We start from the raw sequence: 18,754 nt of genomic DNA on the forward strand, positions 1-18,754 counted from the left end.
ACCCTTTCGCTTGGAAAAATATCGCCGGAGCGACGGCTATTGGTCGAGCAAACATTGGGCCACGGGTTGATCCGGATGAAACACGGATATTTATCTTTTATCCACTTAAATGTGCCGCTCGCCGTAATAAAGTACGTCATCGGCACACGCGCGATAGGGGGGACAGACAATTTTCAACCCGGCGCGGAGAGAACCTGCCGATGATGATTTATCCGCCGGGGTGACAAGTATAGCAATTTCTACCGGAAATGCTAAATTTCGGGTTACTGTGAATTTCTCTGTGGTTGTCCTGCGCCTATGTAATTTATTGCTACGTCGATGCCTCCGAATTGCTTTCGAATCGTGGCATATAGCCTCCGAATTGCTTCCGAATTGCCTTCGAATCGCGTCACGTGGTCTCCGAATTGCTTTCGAATCGTGTCAAAAGGCCTCCGAATTGCCTCCGAATCGTATCATGTGGCCTACGAATTGCCTTCGAATCGTGGCATGTAGCCTCTGAATTACCTTCGAATTGCCTTCGAATCGTATCACGTGGCTTCCGAATTGCCTTCGAATCGTGTCAAGTGGCCTCCGAATTGCCTTCGAATCGTGTCAAGTGGCCCCTGAATTGCCTTCGAATCGTGGCGAAAAATTAGAAATAAAAAAGTTAAGACATTTTAGCCACCCTTTTTTGCCAACTGCCCCAAGTTTCTACAAAACGATTCTTCGGGCCTCGCGACTTAATATTCTCAGATCTGCCGGTTTCAATTCCGATCTTCGAACATTTCCGGAAGAAATTACTGCATCGAGAAACACCTGTAGAAAATCGCGGAACGTCTCGGCGGCAGTTTCACGTGCTCGAGTTTGCCCTCGGAGCCCGTTTCGTGTGCTCCGGCCGAAATGAAGGTACCATTGTGTTCGCGAATCATTCAATTCCCGGGTCTTTTGTGCGTCCGCCGTTAGTCGTCGAAGAGGAGACGCCTGTCTCTCTTGCACGGGGCCCGTGGAAAGTCGTATAAATCGTGTATCAAAGAGAACGGCGCACTGTGGGCCAATCGCGCGCCGAACGAGGTAAAGAGTCGTTTCATAAAAGTATGTTTACGATGAAGAAAAATCTTGACAGTTAGTTAACTTTGGACGCGGCGGCTGTAATGAATTATCTCTTTTCTTGCCATTCGTCTGTCATGAACGGGAGACTTTGACGCAGCCGATTTCAAAATCGTCTGAAATTAAAGAATCGTCGATTACATGCGCTTCGTTTTTTGAAATTGAATGACGAGCGACAGGAAAATTATGTACTTAAATTATACTAAATTGCGCTTTCACGTCTCCGATACTTTCCGAGTTATACCTAATTGCAGATAGGTTAAATCATCGTTTTATTTTTTAATTACGAACGCAGCGGGATGCAGCGTTGATTTTGGTCGCATTTTGAAGATCGAAATTTCAAGTAAAAAAATCGGTCTATTTATGCGATAAATAAAACTTATGAAATATCATTTTAAAAAAAACATTTTAAAAGCACGATTCTGCGTATTTATTAATTATTTAAAAAAAGTGAACAAGATTCCACGAAGAACGTTACCGAATTTTACAGAAACGTGAGATTCGACACTTGACGCGACCAAAGTAAAACGACAGCGTGCAAAAATGGCGATCACGGCCAAGGAAGAAAGACCAAGAGAAATAAATCAAACGGCCGTTTGGACCGCGTATAAAATAAAAACCTCCATGTTAGAGACGTACCCGGTCTCGGATAAGGATAAAATGTTTTTTACCGCGTGCGGCGCGCGTTAGCCGCGCATCGCGGCGCCGTGGAAATCGTCGTGGAGAGCGCGAGGGTGGCGAAAGGGGTGCGCGTCAAACGTCGGGGAAAAGACTGCGGCTGTCGAAGCGCCCTTTGTCTCTATTATTAGCCCGTTATCGTGGCCGTGGTACGGTTACGTACACTCCGACGGCCTCGTACACATTATCGTGGTCGCACTCGCAAAGATCTCGTTCGGATGCATAATGAATCGCTCGCTCCAAGGGAGCGGATGGTTGCCGCGCTCCTCTCCTCTCGACCCCGCCCGGTCCGCCGTTCTTTCTCTCTCTCTCTCTCCCTTTCGGTTCGTTATCTCTGTCGGAACCATGGCCAGCCGGCCCGGTAATGTCCTCCGTCTCTCTCCGATGACTACTCCCGACGTAATGGCCGGGAATAGTTTCCAATCGATCGATCGCGACGAGTGCTCTTCAGCCGGCGTCGAGCGCGGAAAAAGGACACCCCTACACGCGAACAAATCCACGGGAGCCGCAGAACCGGCGCGCACCTCGCCTAGCCGTTGTGGCCCCCGGAATATAGGGCTTCCCCGTTCCCGTTCCTTCATTTCGCCGGCATGAATATCGAGAGCGGGCTCGAATGCGAACGGAAGCAATTCCACTGTCCCTCGGGAATGGCCTTGGCATCGCTGCATCCCCGGGACCAATGGCGCGAGAGACTCCGAGTGCATCCCTTCCTCCTCTATCTTTCTCTCGCTCTCTCTCGCTCTCTATCTATCTATCTGGAAAATAATCAGCGTCGTCAAACTCCGGCGATATTGCCCTTTGACTCGTCAACCGAGCCACGGAATTATCGAGGTCCCGTGTTTCACCGAATACGTTCGCCAAAGACGCGAGTTTCTCTATCGAGACACGACTGCTTCTCTTCCGAACGAACCCCTGCCACGCGCCGTCGAAAGGTATATCTGCTCGCTATCCGTCGAAGGCAACGATGTTGCAAGATCGTGACCCGTGGCGATGACCTCGCGACTCGGTTGTTCGTCAGAATGCCCGAAAACCGAACGGTAAAAATACCGGCCGCGAAGCACCGTTGGATCGTGACCCATTCTTGAAACGGCGGCACAAATAATAGAAGAAAAAGTAGATGCGACATACGAAAGCGGATGCAGAAATTCTACCCTTATTTTTAAACGTTCTTCTTCACAAATTCGCTCGCGCGCGCTCGCGCAGACAGCGTCGCGTAACGATCGGCTGTGAAACGAAATGTTTATTCGATCGTTTAATCGGTTCGTCGAACGGTGGTTTAAATGTGGTGGTTCGAAAATCGCGTTTTTTAAGATGCGATCAAATCGATTATATTTTTATAGCCCCTGAATAGCGTTTTATAATTTTTTTTCTATAATTTTATTTGACGTCGGTCACCTACTGGAATGCCGGAATAATTGTTGCAATTCTTACTTGATTACGAAGAATTCGTATATCCATCGTATACAGAGTGTCTCGTAATTATGTTAATATTCAGGAAGAAGTGATTCCTGAGATGATTTGAAGCAACTTTTTCCTTAGCGAAAATGCAATCCGCGGCTTCGTTTGCGAGTTATTAACGAAAAACACTGACCAATGAGAGGCGAGCTCGGCTGGCGCGGGGCGGCCTAGCCAAGGAGTGGACGAAGCCCAGTTGCCGACACGCGTCAGCCGAGCTGGCCTCTCATTGGTCAGTGTTTTTCGTTAATAACTCGCAAACGGAGCCGCGGATTGCATTTTCGCTAAGGAGAAAGTTGCTTCGAATCCCCTCGGGAACCCCTATTACCGCGTCGCGAGACATTTCTTGGTCAAAGTTACTTCGAATGACCTGAAGAATCACCCCTTTCCGGGTGTTGACATAATTACGAAACAGCCTGTGTATTATATTGCTATAATACATTGCTATAATACTGCGATCGTTCGGTTTAAATAAACAATCACAAATAAGGGTTGAACTGTGACGCTGCCCCTTCCTAAGGGACCGCGCGATTCGTCGAAACGGGAATTGTTTCAGCCTGCAGAATTGCCGGTCTTTAAACTGGACCGTGTTTATTGTGGTTTCCGGCTGTATAACAGCTCGTGGCTGCGGGCCGCATTCTCGGGGATCTTGGCTACACCTCCGAGTCGAAAATAAGGGGTTGCAAACCACTACGAGCACCGGAGTTAGACAAATTACGCTGTCTCCGGTTTACTCGGCCGAGGTTGCCGACCCTGGGGCACCTGGAAGGTCTTTGCTACTGCGATAAACGATACGCGTCTGCGTCTGCTATGCAATTGATTACGATTACGCTGCGTTACAACTGATTCGTGACATCAGGCACAGCGGTCGCTAGTTCTATTCTCGAGAAACGGCGTCGCGTTGCCGTGAGTTCGATTCCTGTTTTTTCTGTTCGCTTTCGCGTTTCCTGGCGTTTCGCCGAGTCTGCTTGTGTTCTTACATGATTATTCATAACATTTTAGGTATTATTGTTTCATATATGTCTCGTATATTGTGTATTAATATATTCAAAACTATTAATTATTGATTAGAGCCGTGTCCAGTAAATTGTCGTTAACGCTTTCACGATCGCGCGAGAAACCTCAAAAATTTCATGAAATCGAAGTATTTCGTTCAATTAAATATGTATATTAAATAGTATATGGCATCGAATACTTCTTCAACGTTCTTAATTCTCCTGCAAATCTCAATGAAATCGAGAAATCATCTTTAATTTGTATAAATTAATTTCCCCATTCGGTCGTCGATCGGCTGAATTTAAAACGAGGAGATCTCCCTATTCGGTTGCCTAAGTGTTAATTTATCTTTAAGCTTGTTAACAAAAGTGGACAATTTCGGAAGTGGAGAAACGATTATTCGTGCCTCATTTTTATAGCCGTCGATCGTCAACAATTATAAAAACAAGTTGCAAGGCTCGAATAATCGTACCTCCTCTTCCAAAATTATCCACTTTTTTCACCGAAGCTGAAGGAAAATTAAGGAGAATTTACCGTGCCTGGAGGCAGCATGTGCTACAGCCAAGCACGAAACGACTTCGTAGAAGAGACCTGTCTCTTTTTACTGGCTACGGATTGGTCCATGCTTCTCTCCGCTCTCATTCCTTTCAGTGCGTACTTTTTAAAGTCGGGGCCCGTGGTCGTTATACTCTTAGAGGTTACGTAAGAAGAAAATTAACAGAAACATTGTAAATAGCTGGAGGGTTGGTCCTGAGACTTCTTTGTTCGATCCTGGATTAAAGTGTACACTGTCCGGGGCTCTCTGCCTTCGGGTAAACGCACGTACATGCTCCGAGGCAGGCCAAACTTTTAATCACCACGGGCGACCTGTTTTTTAACCAGTTAAGTGTGTTCGACGACTATATTCGTCATGGAGATGCGGCAGAATTTTCTGTCACGACGATTATATCCGTTATTCGTAAAATTTTGTTACAATTTGATATTTAAATTGTAATTCCAAATATTACTAATCAAATTGTTCATTTTCTAAGATAAAGTCGTCTTTTCGACCCAATATTTCAACAGCGCCATTTACTCTGTGTTCGACGACTATATTCGTCATGGAGATGTGGCGGAATTTTGAAGTCACGTCGATTATATCCGTTATTCGTAAAATTTTGTTACAATTTGATATTTAAATTGTAATTCCAAATATTACTAATCAAATTGTTCATTTTCTAAGATGAAGTCGTCTTTTCGACCCAATATTTCAACAGCGCCATTTACTCTGTGTTCGACGACTATATTCGTCATGGAGATGTGGCGGAATTTTGAAGTCACGACGATTATATCCGTTATTCGTAAAATTTTGTTACAATTTGATATTAGTAATTAGTATATTAGTAATAATATCAGATAGTAGTATTATTAGATATTAGTAATAATATCAGTAATATTTGTAATTACAAATTGTAATTCCAAATATTACTAATAAAATTGTTCAGTTTCTAAGATAAAGTTGTCTTTTTAACTGGTTAAATTATAGCCAGCGGTCTAGCAATGTTTTTCCGCGTATTTGTTGCACGCGGTTCCCTACGATTTTTTAGGATAATAGGTATAATAAGCTGTGCTTCCCTTTTTTGTCTTTAACTTGTAATATATTCGAATACCAAACTTAACACCGATTCAGAGTAGATTTTTCAGCGAATAGACTATTTTGTGTTCGGGTTGATGGTAGACCGCGTGTTATGTGTTGTATGTTCTCGGAGGTAAACTCGGTGTAGGTGTGTTCTAAAATTGAGATAGTCGGATTCGTGGATCATTCAATTCTTGCGAGGAGTGAGGGAAACGGTCGACCTGACTGATTGGTTTGCAAAATTGTGAAAGTGACCGCCCCAAACTGAGGGTCGCCCGCAGGTAGTGCTCGCACCCTCGGGTGACGCGCACGAAGAATCCGAGTGTCCCAAGAATTAGCCGTAGCAAACAATAGTCCGGAAAATGCCTTTTCTCGGTGGAACATGCATATCATAAAAAAACGACTGGGAGATGACATTTGGTGACCAACTGTGGATCATAAAGTAAATACTTGAGTAGAGGACGGAAACGGCTTTTAACGAAATTGCTTACTTTGTCCAAGTGTAATTTACAAGGATTCCGTTATACAACGGAACAAGCAACATGGTATACGCGTTAAATGATCGTGAGCAAAAGTAGTAATTTAAATGCAAAAAAGATCGCTTTAAATTCAAAATAAATATAGATAACATCAGACAGGCAGGCGACAGACGATAGTTACGCGATCGACCACCCTGCTCTAAGGGTTGCGTTATGTTCGCCGTCGGCCCGGCGCGATTGGTTACATAAAAGAAGAGTTGATTGGTGGTTGTCGAACTCCCTTATCGACGCGTAGACGCGCCCCAGAGCGTCTTCGTCGGAGCAGCGGGCAACCGTCGGTTATTTTCCCGTCTCGTCGTCCCGTCGCATCGCCTCGTTTCGTCGTCGCCGACGTGATTTCTTCGCAATGGATCATCGTCCACGCCGATGGATCTTCGGCACGTGACGTCCGTATACAATTTGCTTCGGTGTACAATAGCGACGGTCGATCGTCCGTCTCGAGGCCTCGCGACGCTCTTTCTTCCGAACGATTGCAAATCCAACCGGCCGAGAGACGATGCACTGATCCGATGCAACGCGAGCTTCTACGGTCACGGGAAACCTCAAATTCTCGGTGGCTGCGGCGCGGCACGGCCGCGGAGCTCGTTTTACCGGCGGCCGTTCCCTTGCCAAATTCTGCACTCGGCGGTGTCGCAGTGATTTCTGGCCCACCGGTGCCTCCGCGACGCGACGCGACGGCGACGTGGAACGTAGCACGCTCGAGGGCCAAGTTTAAACTGTGCACGAGGGACACGTGTTGATTTCTGAGCGTCCCGAGGATCCACGCCAGCCGAATTCGACGGCCGAGAAATCGAAAAAAAGCCCCGGAATCCGGAACAAAAAATAATGGAGAAACGAGCTCGCTGGGATCGACGGACCGACGCGGACCGACGACGAATCAGACGACGAAACACGAACGGGAAAAGTTTCGACGAAAGTCGCCCTCCCCCGTTCGAAGTTCGCCTGGCGAAGTTTCGCTCTTTTCTTTTTTTTTTATTTCCGCGACGTTCATTGGCTCGATTATCGCGGCATAAATTAACCGGTCGCGTAAGAAACTTCGGCACGGGGCGGCGGTTCTTATCGCGGTGCACGTCATTCAGTGGCCGGGGATGCGTGCTGCCGTGCTCGCGGACGGGTTAAACGCTGGAAAGAAACGCGCGCCACGCGGAAACACATTTAATCGACGGAAAGGAAAGTGATCGATCGGCGGCCGCGACCGGCGACCGAAATAAAATCCTCCGGAGGCCTGCCGCAAAAAAGTTAAGTGCCGATCTCGCCGGGACGAGCCACGCGAGAAGATTGATAATCCGGGACACCGGGAAGCATTAAGATAAATCAACGGCCGATGGGGGAACGTGCCCGATCGGCCGGAAACGTCAGAAACGGACAGCCGGTTTTTGCGTAACCGAGTCGCGTCCCCGAGACGCGACCGATCTCCGGCTCGCCGCCGGCCTGCTCATTTTTTAACCAACTCGGCCGGATACCGGCTGCTTCGCGGAGCCATCGAACACCTTTCCCGTCTAACAGTCGGCATTTCCGAGCTCCTCGGACCATAAAGAGAGAGAGTCGTTCGTTCGTTCGTTCGTCGACCGGGAAAGTTTAACTCTGGAACGCGCGGGGTGCTTGACACCTCGGCCATTTGTTTTACGGTTGCCGTTTCGTTACTTTTTAGCGAAATGTTAAATCGCGTCGTCTAGCTGTCGATAGCTGCGTTAGCTTTCGATCAAGAGTCACCGTGCCGTGATTTCGCTCGCGGTATTATTTTTGACAGGTCTTCTAGGGTGTCGCGCACCACAATGTTTAGTCGCTTTATGGAACTTCGACCCTTTGCGCTCGGATCATTGCAAACTTGATTGCACACTCCTGCGAGGAGACACAACGAAAACTGTAGATTATTATGCTATTTTCAAAATTGACGATTTTTGTTTCTTGAGATCTGCAGGGGTGCAATTATTTACCATATCTTACTCGAACGGAGTAATTATTTCCAAAATTATGTAAGTTTATATTTTCTTTGATGTCATTTTATATTTTCGAAGTTTTGTTACTAGTTTACTGAGAAATACAGGGCGTCCTAAAAATGTCTCGCAATCCGGAAATAGGGGGATCTTGAGTTTATTTGAAGTAACTTTTTCCTTAGCGAAAATACAACCCTCGCGGCAGCCGAGCTCGCTTCTTATTAATCAACGTATTTCGTTAATAACTCGTAAACGAAGCCGCGGATTTTATTCTCGCCAAGGAAAAAGTTACTTCAAATGTCCTCAGGAACTCGTACAATAATCAATAACCTCAGGAACCGTACAATAATTTAGGGACAACCCTTAATCCACCAGAATAACAGAACAGAATTTGGTAAAAATTGGTCAACTTTGACCGGGCATAGTTTCGCGAGAAATCATCGTGGAACGATGACCGTTCTTTTAAATGAAAGCTTGAAGCCTCTACTTTAAGATACTATTTTATATTTGACGCACCTTCGCTCTCATTTTCTCCAACATTTTCCCCAAGGCGACCGGCGCGCGGCGGCTAAATAGAAAACTCGAGTCATTGAAAGACGAACGCGCGACGGGGTCGGCGAACGCGGAGCGCGGTTAACAGGTTAATCGTTTCGTCTTAATCGAAGCCGATCACCGGGATCCGACCGCTCGATCGCCGTCACGAGGAGAACGTTCATTGTCGGGAGGCAGCTCGGCGGGCTGCGGACCGCAGGACCGATGAATACCGGCGAGTAGCAACGCGTAATGTACGTCCGCATAGTGGTTACGTGACCGGCGAACGAAAATAGATGCACCCGCCCATTTTCCGTCACGGCAAGCTCGTGCACGCGGCCGCGAGATAAGCCTCGCGCGGGCACGTTTTCAGGAAGAGTAATTCCTTCGCGCAGGTAGAACAAAAGAAACGCGCGACGGTTCAACAGACCGGCGTGAGCCCCGCGACGGTCCCACGGAATCGTCGGGAAACCGGAGATCCCCCCTCCCCCCTCCCGAATCAAAACAATCACGCTAATAATCCGTTTGAACGAGCCTCGCATGAGAAACGCGGGCATGACGGCCACGCGATCGTTAGGTATATTCCCTTTTTTTTTCCTCTGAAAAGGTCGAGCGAAATGCACGTTCTCGAAGCACGAATAACTTCTTTATAATTTAATTTAACCTGTCAACTGTGTTTCACGTTTTATATCGTCGTCGCGGGGAAGTTGCTGTATTTTGTGTCGCGACGAGTATATTCGTCGCGGAGAAGTGGCGCAGTTTTGTGTCGTGACGAATACAGTAATGTCTCTCTAATTGACGCTCAGATTGAGAACGATAATGGACGATTTAGGAAGAGGAGATACGATTATTCGATCCTTGCGGTTCGTTTTTATAGTTACGAAGTGTCAACGATTATAAGAATGAGCTGCAAGGCTCGAATAATCGTGTCCCCTCTTCCCAAATCTGAGCGTCGGTAAGGGAGACATTACTGTACAGTAATGTCTCTCCAATTGACGCCCAGATTGCGCACAAAAATGGACAATTTTGGAGAAGGAGATGCGACTATTCAAGCCTTGCGGTTTATTTTTATAGTTATATATTGTCAACAATTATAAGAATGAGCTGCAAGGCTCGAATAATCGTATCGCCTCTTTCCAAATTGTCTATTTTTGTGCACAATTCGTATTACAAAAATGGGCAATTTGAGAACAGGAGGAGCCGCAAAATAACCTTGCGCTTCGATTTTATAATTGTTAACAATTTGCGAGTGGGAGAACGAGCCACGAAGTTCGAAGAATCGTATCATCTTTTCACGAGTTGTCCATTTTTGTGCACAGTCTGAGTAAAAAAGTCGTCGTGCGTAAAAAAATAGCGACCATTAGCCGTTTAAATTGTAATTTTAGGGAAAACGAAAACATATTCAGAAATCTCAAGATTTTTAGAACATTCCGAAGCAAGAAACAATTAAGAAATATCAATGATTATATGAATAATTCACGGCATTGATGTTCGATGTGCAAAGTGCCATATTATATAATACATCGTTCCTAGCTTCGCTGAATACCACAGCAACAATTTGAATTTTTCACTTTTATAAGTATTCGACTTTTCCTGGGTTTTTCGTTTATTATGTATATAGCATACGTTAATGTTAATATTGTCAGAATATAGGCGCGCGCTTTGAAAAAGCAGCGCCACAGCTGACCGGTTAATTTAATTTAGTTTAATATAATTTAATTATGTATAACGGTATACATTGATTTTAATATATATATAATATTATAAAATATATAAAATATATAAAATATATTATAACAATAATAAAATATATAAAATATATAATAATATATAATACTTTAAAAATACTGAACGAAAACGGGGAAAAATCGGTGGGGAAAAGCGGCTTGGCAAATTAGTCCGCTCACGGCGGACGTATTAGCACAAAGACTTAGCTTGTCGGGAGGGCGTTAAAGTATCGGGATGCAGCTCGGTGGATGAAGCTCAGCCCTGCATTAACGGAATTCTATTAAACAGCCTGGTGGCGTTACTTTGTAACCGGAAGACGCGAGTTCCGCGACTTCCGCGAGGACGAGCGAACTTTGGAGAACGCTGGCTAAACTGTCGCGATCTCATTGATTCCGTGAACGCATTGTCGGCCGAGCGGCTGCTCCGTCTTCCTCTATTTCTCTCTCTCTCTCTCTCCTCTCTTTGGTCTCTGTTTCCCTCTCTCGCACACACACGGAAAGTTTTTAATATCGAGACGCGCGGAAACAAGTTCCCCGGGGAAGATTAAAGGCATCCAATTTGGCAGAAGTAAAAGTTCCCCGGAGGAGCGTCGTCGGCGACCACGTCACGCTTCCGGTGCGCCCTCAAAGGCTTAGGGGACAAGGTCTGGCGAGGGTGCGCGCGGAGAAATTATGCAATAACTGCGCCGCTACGAAATGCGGGCGGGTAATTCTACTTGAACAGTATAATGATACAAGCGGAGGGCGAGGCTTCGTCAAAGTAAGCCGAGGGACTAAAAGGGACTTAACCCTCCAGTGCATAATTCATAACGCATTAGAGTGTCGGGGGCGCGTGCGCGAGCGAGCGAGCCGGCGAGCGGGCGAGCGTGCGAACACGCCGAGCCGAACACGATGATATCCCGATGCACGCGCGAGGAACCGAGGACCCGAGAAGCGATGGCCTCTTACGCGGTGTCCAAATTAGGGCCGCTCCGATTCGCGAATTTTCAAACGATCGCGATTCGAAGCGAGCCGAAGGCTCCGTTTTCGATGCGATCCGAACGCTAAAACGACTAAAACCGAATAATCGAATAAACCGATTAACCCGAATAATCGAATAAACCGGTTAACCCGAATAATCGAATAAACCGAATAATCGAATAATCCGAATAACAGACTAAATCGAATAATCTGAATAAACCGAATAATTTGAATAAACCGAATAATCGGATAATCCGAGTAATCGAAGGGAACCGAGCCGCTCGGATAGAAGCGATTTAATCATTTCGAAAGGCTGAAAATAATGCGCGCCGACAATTTAAAATCCTTCTAATCCTTTTACTGTTTCACAAATTGCGTCCGCTCGATTTCACCGTAAATGCATCAAATCCGCGGTCTAGTAATTAAAACGTTTTAACTCGGTCTTCAACGTTGAACCTACATCATACTGTTCGTTTAAAAATTGTTGAAATTACGGAGACGTTCTCGGTGGAATCGATTGTAAAATAAATTTCTTAATTAGAGCATCCATTGCGATAAAAAAAATGGCACGGAGCGCGTCTAGGTAGACACGGTGTTATCATTTCCACAAAGCAACACGCGTCGGTCGTTTCTAGCGCATCGTTTTCCCTACGGCTTTTCCTTGGCTTCGTTTCCCCTTGCTTTCCCCGCAATATCTTTTCCTTTTGCTTCGCATTACGTGCTCCTCCCGTTCGCTTTATTTCGCCGTCGTTTCAGCGTATAACCGCGTTTACGTCGAGCATCCCCCTCGCCCCCCTTCCACCCCGGTGCAGTACATAATATTTCTAATTGCCGCCGGTAATGGAGGAATTTATAATTCCGTCGCGCCGAAACAAATGGGAAATATTAGACGTTAAAAAGAACGCGGGTTCCGCAAGGAGTCCCCGGGAACGGTACCCGATGAACATAATTATCGCGATGAATTTGGTATGCCCCGCGGCGCTCTTGCGCCGCGCCGGGGTCCGTAATGCCTCTGTGCAGCTGCCGCACGATAAACACGGTAATAATAGCGGACTGCGATGCTTTATGCGTTCGCGGGACGCGCGGGCCATTTGTAAAACCCAACGAAACGTTTCTCATTAACATTAACCGCGGCATTTTTATTTTTAATCTCGCGTTAAGGAAACGCCCGGCTTTGCCAGGTTTTAATATGCCGATAAGACGGATCGAGAAAGCACTTTTAACGGGGCCCTTGAAATCCCGCTCGGCCGAATTCCCTGGAAGGGCATCAAAGATTTTCTCCAGCGGGTTTTTTATTCGCCGGACGAACGAGAGAATTTCTTTCACCAACGGCGCTCCGGCGCACGGTGGTTGAAGGGTTGCACCGAGATGCGGTCTTCATCGCTTTTTTCCTTTTTTTCTTTTTAAATACCAGCCTCTTATTACTCATTATTTATTACGTAGTACTCGCTATTATTACTTATTATTCATTAGCTATTACTTATTAGTTATTACTCATGACTATATAACTTACTACTCATCATTATTAATTACTTATTACTCATCATTATTTATTTCTTATTATTCATGATTATCTATTACTTATAACTCTCATTATTTATTACTCGTTACTCATCATTATTTATTACTTAGTACCCATGATTATCTATTACTTATTACTCATCATTATTAATTACTTATTACTCATCATTATCTATTACTTATTACTCATTATTTATTACTTACTACTCATCATTATTTATTCCTTATTTCTCATGAATATCTATTACTTATTACTCATTATATATTACTTATAACTCATTGTAAATAACTTATTACAATTTATTTATCACTTATCACTATTTATTCATTACTACTTCATTTACTATTTATTACTCGTGATAATTTACTACCCCTTCGTCCAAAAATCCCAGTAAACAACATACGTTTTTCCAGCACCGTGGAAACAGGATTTTGTCCGCTCCAGAAACGGAGCGTGCGACGGCTGGTCGCGGAAAAATTGGCGCGCGTCCATTGACGAATTAAAGGAGGCCGAGGACGGCCGATGATTTCGCTGCAATTTCACCGCCGTCATACCCGTCGTCGTCGTCGTCGTCGTCGACGTCGTCGCGCGCACGATATACTGCTCGATGAAATTGCAAATTGTAATTTCGTTACCGTTCCGGGCGAGGCTCTCTCTCTCTCCCCGCCGCTTTTCTTTGATCATCCGTCGCGTATCCAACGCGGGTAAAACGAGATTACCGTTTCACAATGTTCCCGGCGCTCGGCGATGAGAAAGAAAGAGAGCTCTGCGCGATCCGTGATAGATCGGACGGCAGAAAAAGAGAGAGAGAGCGAGAGAGAGAGAGAGGAAGAGAAAGAAAGAGAAAGAGAGAGAGAGAGGAAGAGAAAGAAAGAGAAAGAGAGAGAGATGAAGAGAAAGAAAGAGAAAGAGAGAGAGAGGAAGAGAAAGAAAGAGAAAGAGAGAGAGAGGAAGAGAAAGAAAGAGAAAGAAAGAGAAAGAGAGAGAGGGCGAGAGAGAGAGAGAGAGACGTCGAAAGAAAAGGATAGCTCCCCGAGTGCGCTCTTCGGAGGAAATTTCAGTCGGAGTGTCCGAGGAAACCTCTCCGGTTAACAACAGGATCCGTTTTAACGCCTCGCGGAGACCCGACGCCGTGGAAATCCAGGCTGACGGGAGTGACGCGTTGGATAAAAGCGACCGGGAAAATACCGGGAAAAGTCTGTCCCGATAAACGAACGAGGGCCGGCCAGCGACGGGCGACGAGAGCTAGCTACAAGGGTAAAAGTAGAGCCGGAGACGTCGACGACGACGACGACGACTTTTCCGCGGCATTATCCCTCGGTGGCGGCGCCGTTCGTTCGGTTCCAGCTCGGGATAATTAGCCGACGTTTTTCAGCGAACGACGGCGAAAGGTCAACAGGGAGGAAATCAAGCGGAATTTCTGGTGCGCCGTCGAGCGCGATCAGCCGATTAGATCGCGCCTGCGACACAAAAGCGGCCCGGAGTGCTACACAACCAAACGTCCTCTTCGCCTTCGTCGCCTTCGTCGCCTTCGCCTTCGTCGTCCTCTTTTTCCTGCTCGGCGTCGTCGTCGTCGTGGTCGTCGCGTCCTCGCGCCGCGAGCGAGAGAGGCGAACGGTTCAGAATCGAGACGGGTCGAGCCGAGTCGAGTCGAGGTATCGATTAGGTTGGCGTAGATAGAGCGAGCCGAAGTCACCGTCGAGATACCAAGAGAAAGAGGCGACGGAAGGTGGCGGCGTCGACGGCGTCGGCGGCGTCGGCGTTGGCGGCGGCGGCGGCTGCGACGCCGAGGATCGATCGTCGCCTCTGCCCCAGCCGAAACAAATAAAACCGTAACGAACGAAACGGTCTCGTGACCGGTTTACGCCGGACCCTTTTCGCGTTTTCGCCACGCCGATCGAGCTACGCCCGGCCCACCACCCCCGTCCCCCTCTTCTAAAGCACACGCTCGAAACTGTCCCCCGCGATCGATGCCGGATCGACGCCGAAGGGCGGATTTTGATTTGCGGAGGGGACCACGCGACCCCTGGCCATCCGTTTCTGCACAATGAAAATATGGATGGCGGGGTTCGGGGGGGTGACCGGGGGGGTCAGTCACGGTTCCGGTGATTTTCCTGCGGCAACGATGGGAACAACTTTTATCTTATACATGCGCTTTATTTTTTTTTACTTCCGATCGAAGCGCCCCGCCATCTCTTTGATCTTTATTGCAAAAACGCTCCGCGCCGTTGATAAGCCATTGTTATTAAAAAGCCGGGGAAACGCTTTCGGAACGGCGGACGATAAATTGCCGGGTCGCCGAGATAAACCCTTTCTCCCAGGGATCCGCAAAGCGTTTTTGACAACGCTCCACCGTTATCCGTATCTACGGCAGCCGTTGCGGCCCCGATTTGTTTCGTCGGACGCGAATACGCGTGTCCGAGGGCTTTGCCCGTCGCGACGCGACTTTTCCTTTTTTTCTCTCTATTTTTCTTTATATCTCTTTCTCTATATCTCTCTCTCGCTCGCTCTGGATTTTGAAAACGGTCCGCGAGGCGCGGCGCGCCAGCTCGATGAAAAACGCAATTGCTGCGGACGGAAGGCTCGCCACCCTTCTGTACCGGAATCGTCGATAATTTGACGGCCCGGTTGATTACGGAGTGCACTTCATATCCGCGGAAGAGTCAAGCGCACGCTGAACACCCCGAGGATAATGACGGGCGGGAGGACGTGTCATCGATCAACTCTCTCTATGTCTCTCTCTCTCTCTCTGTCTCTCTCTCTCTCTCTCTCTCTCTGTATGGTCGCACGACACACGCTTAGGGTAGTGCAGCCAGTTACTGCAGGGTGGCCAATAACTCTGCCTTTTCGTTTATTTTCAAGTATAATTTGCTTTATATTTATATATAAGACGTGTATCGAATTTCGGCACTCCGATTCGATTAATTATCGATTTGTTAAAATTTAATATGTGAGAGACGGAAGCTCTTAAAATATCGGAGAGATTGTTTCAATTATTTCACACCGGATTCGCGAAATTTTCTGTAAAGCTTACGAAAGAGCTTATGAAAGTGCTGAAAATAACTCTGGTTTTTTTGTTTATTTTCGAGCATAATTTGCTTTATATTTATCGTATCAGACGTATATCAAATTTTCGCATTTCGATTCAGTTGATTCGATTAACTGAAATTAAAATTGGACATGTAAAAGACGGAAGTTCTTAAAATACCAGAAAAGTTATTCGCGAAATCTGAAGAAAAAGTTCCAAAAAGGTACTAAAAATACCTTTAAATCCTTAACACTATATTTACCGAGCATTAAAAGCGCCGAATTTGTATTCTTCTGAAAGACTGCTAAGACTGAATTTATGTAAACTTTCCACAATTTCGATTGCAATGAATACATAAATTAAAAAAAATATATTCCATAATTTCCCACGAAAGATTCTTTACAATTATCGCAATTTTAAAATACAAAACCAAGAACCGGTCATTTTGATCGACTCGATAATTTCAGCGTCAAGATACGTCGTTCGAATCGCTAAAATTATTTTTAGCTACGAAAACGCCCAAAGGCTGTTAACAGAGCACAGTAATCGGCTCCTCGAGTCCTATGGGCGACGCGCGAACCGGCCAGCCAGGGCGCGCGCTCTCGACGGGCAGCGGAACAACGATACCTCGCTGGCAATATCTCGGCGATTTCGAAGTTTAATTTCGAGAACCAATAAAACCGGAGACCGGGAACAATAAGCGGAGGAAGAGCCGCTTTAAAACCCTTAAACGCTCCTAAGGGCGGGGACGCCGTTGCCGCTATGGAATCCACTTCCGCCGAGCTTATAAACCATTCCGCGATCGCCCTTTTATCGCCGGCTGCTCGGCCGTTTCTTTTAATCGCGTCCGCTGAAACATCTCGAAAATACTTCTCCGTATGGAACGACTGCCGCCGCAGCAACAGTTTTACGCGTGCAATGATTTACAGTGGCCCGGCTACCATCGGGAGCAACGGAGACGGCCACGCCTTTCTGCAGCTACAACGCTGCACCGGGGGATAAGACATGATTCATAAGACGTAATTTAATTTACATCGACGTAGTTCGTAATTTTTTATACAGGTTTTAATGTTCAAAGTTTGTCAGTATATTCTATGGCACAAAGTAAGAAAAAAATGTTACGTAAACATAGATCATATAGAGCTTTATTAAGAAGTTATAACAAAAATTCAGAATGGGAATAGTAATCAACTAAAAAAAAGAATAAGAAATGAGAAAAGATCTTCGATCGATGTCAATCGTGTATTGTCAACAACGGTTATTAATACATTTCGAAATGTATTAATAAACATAGCTTACATAAACACACGGCATGTGCTGATCTATTCAAGCCAAAGCTCGCAGTAACAGCAAGTTGATTACTATTCCTATATATTCTGAATTTTTGTTATAACTTCTTCATAAAGCTCTATAACATTTTGTTCTTACTTTGTGCCATAGAATACACTAACAAAGTTTGAACATTAAAACCTGGGACACCTTGTATTTCTGTGCAAGGAGCGTTCACGGAGACCGATTCCTTGTTTTACAGTTCCTGATATTTAAACAAAATATTTCTGGAAGAACCGTTCGGATAAACTTCTTTATCCGAGCATATATTGTAAGAAGAATCGTCGGAGGGTTAAATAAATCCCATCTCGCCATTGTAAAACAATATATACGTTAGTCTCGTTAGGGTGTTCGGTAGTTCAAGTGTTAATAAGTAACAGACACTAACAATAACAGTTACGAAACATAATACATCGTGGAGCAGTGTGCTCCGGCTCCGAGGAAGGCGAAGAGCGCGTAAGCCACGCCTACTCGGAGCACTCGTATCGCTCCCGAGGCGAAGAGGCGTGTCCACCGAAAGGAAACAGCTTGTACAAGACTGCAATGATCGCCACTGCGGTTTTCAGTACGCCTCCGGGCGTCGGTACGCGAGCACTAACTAGCAAGAAATTAGATATCGAGTGGCGTCGACTCGATCGATCCCGCTTCTTTTTTTCACGGGCAACAGCTGCCGCAACTTCTTCCCCGACGCACATTGTTCCATTGTTTTCACGTTTCCGATCGAAAGGGCGTTTTTTCTTGCCGAGGACCGTCGCGCGTCGCATCCTTACCGGACGATATTGTGCGGTTTATCGGAGACGGTAGACAGGAATGGGACGGTAGAGAGCATGATCGATCATCGGGGCAGGCAGGCAGGCAGGCAGGCAGGCAGGAACGGTTCCGATGCCGGAGCTTACACGGTCGAGCGACCATACGTTTTACGGTGAGGTTGGCAGATCGGCTTGGCGAATGCAGGTTATTCAGTCGTGGCGCGATCGATGCGATTTCGCGCCGGTCCTATCTACGTTTCGATTATTTCCGAGGGGCGGCGAGGTAAGTCGGGGCCGTCGACCTCCCGGCAGTCCTCCCGATAATCCGATAAACGGTCAGGAGTAGCCGGTTCGCGTAATTGCTCGATCAATTTTCTCGCGGCGAGCGTTGTGTGTGCTCGTCCTCCTCCTCGCCAAAGGCCCGACACGATACGTACCGGCCCGAGCCGGAGCCCGAGCCCGATTCGACCCGGTTCCTCCTGTAACCGCGTTACACGCCCCGAGGAAATCGAGAAACGTTGCGCTCTCGGATTTAGTTGGTCGCCGCTCCCCCCTCATCTCTCTCTCTGGCTCTCTGCTGTGATCTATGGCTCTCTATGGCT

The 18,754-nt window shown here is 46.5% G+C and overlaps 1 protein-coding gene across 1 annotated transcript in view; it reads right to left on the bottom strand.

The window, feature by feature from the left end:
* dtn (transmembrane protein 132C dtn) overlaps positions 1-18,754 on the bottom strand; it is a 144,092-nt gene that overhangs the window by 71,293 nt on the left and 54,045 nt on the right. The window lies entirely within an intron of this gene.

Source organism: Megalopta genalis, chromosome 4 (assembly GCF_051020955.1).
Source record: "Megalopta genalis isolate 19385.01 chromosome 4, iyMegGena1_principal, whole genome shotgun sequence".
In the NCBI taxonomy this organism is placed as follows: Eukaryota; Metazoa; Arthropoda; class Insecta; order Hymenoptera; family Halictidae; genus Megalopta; species Megalopta genalis.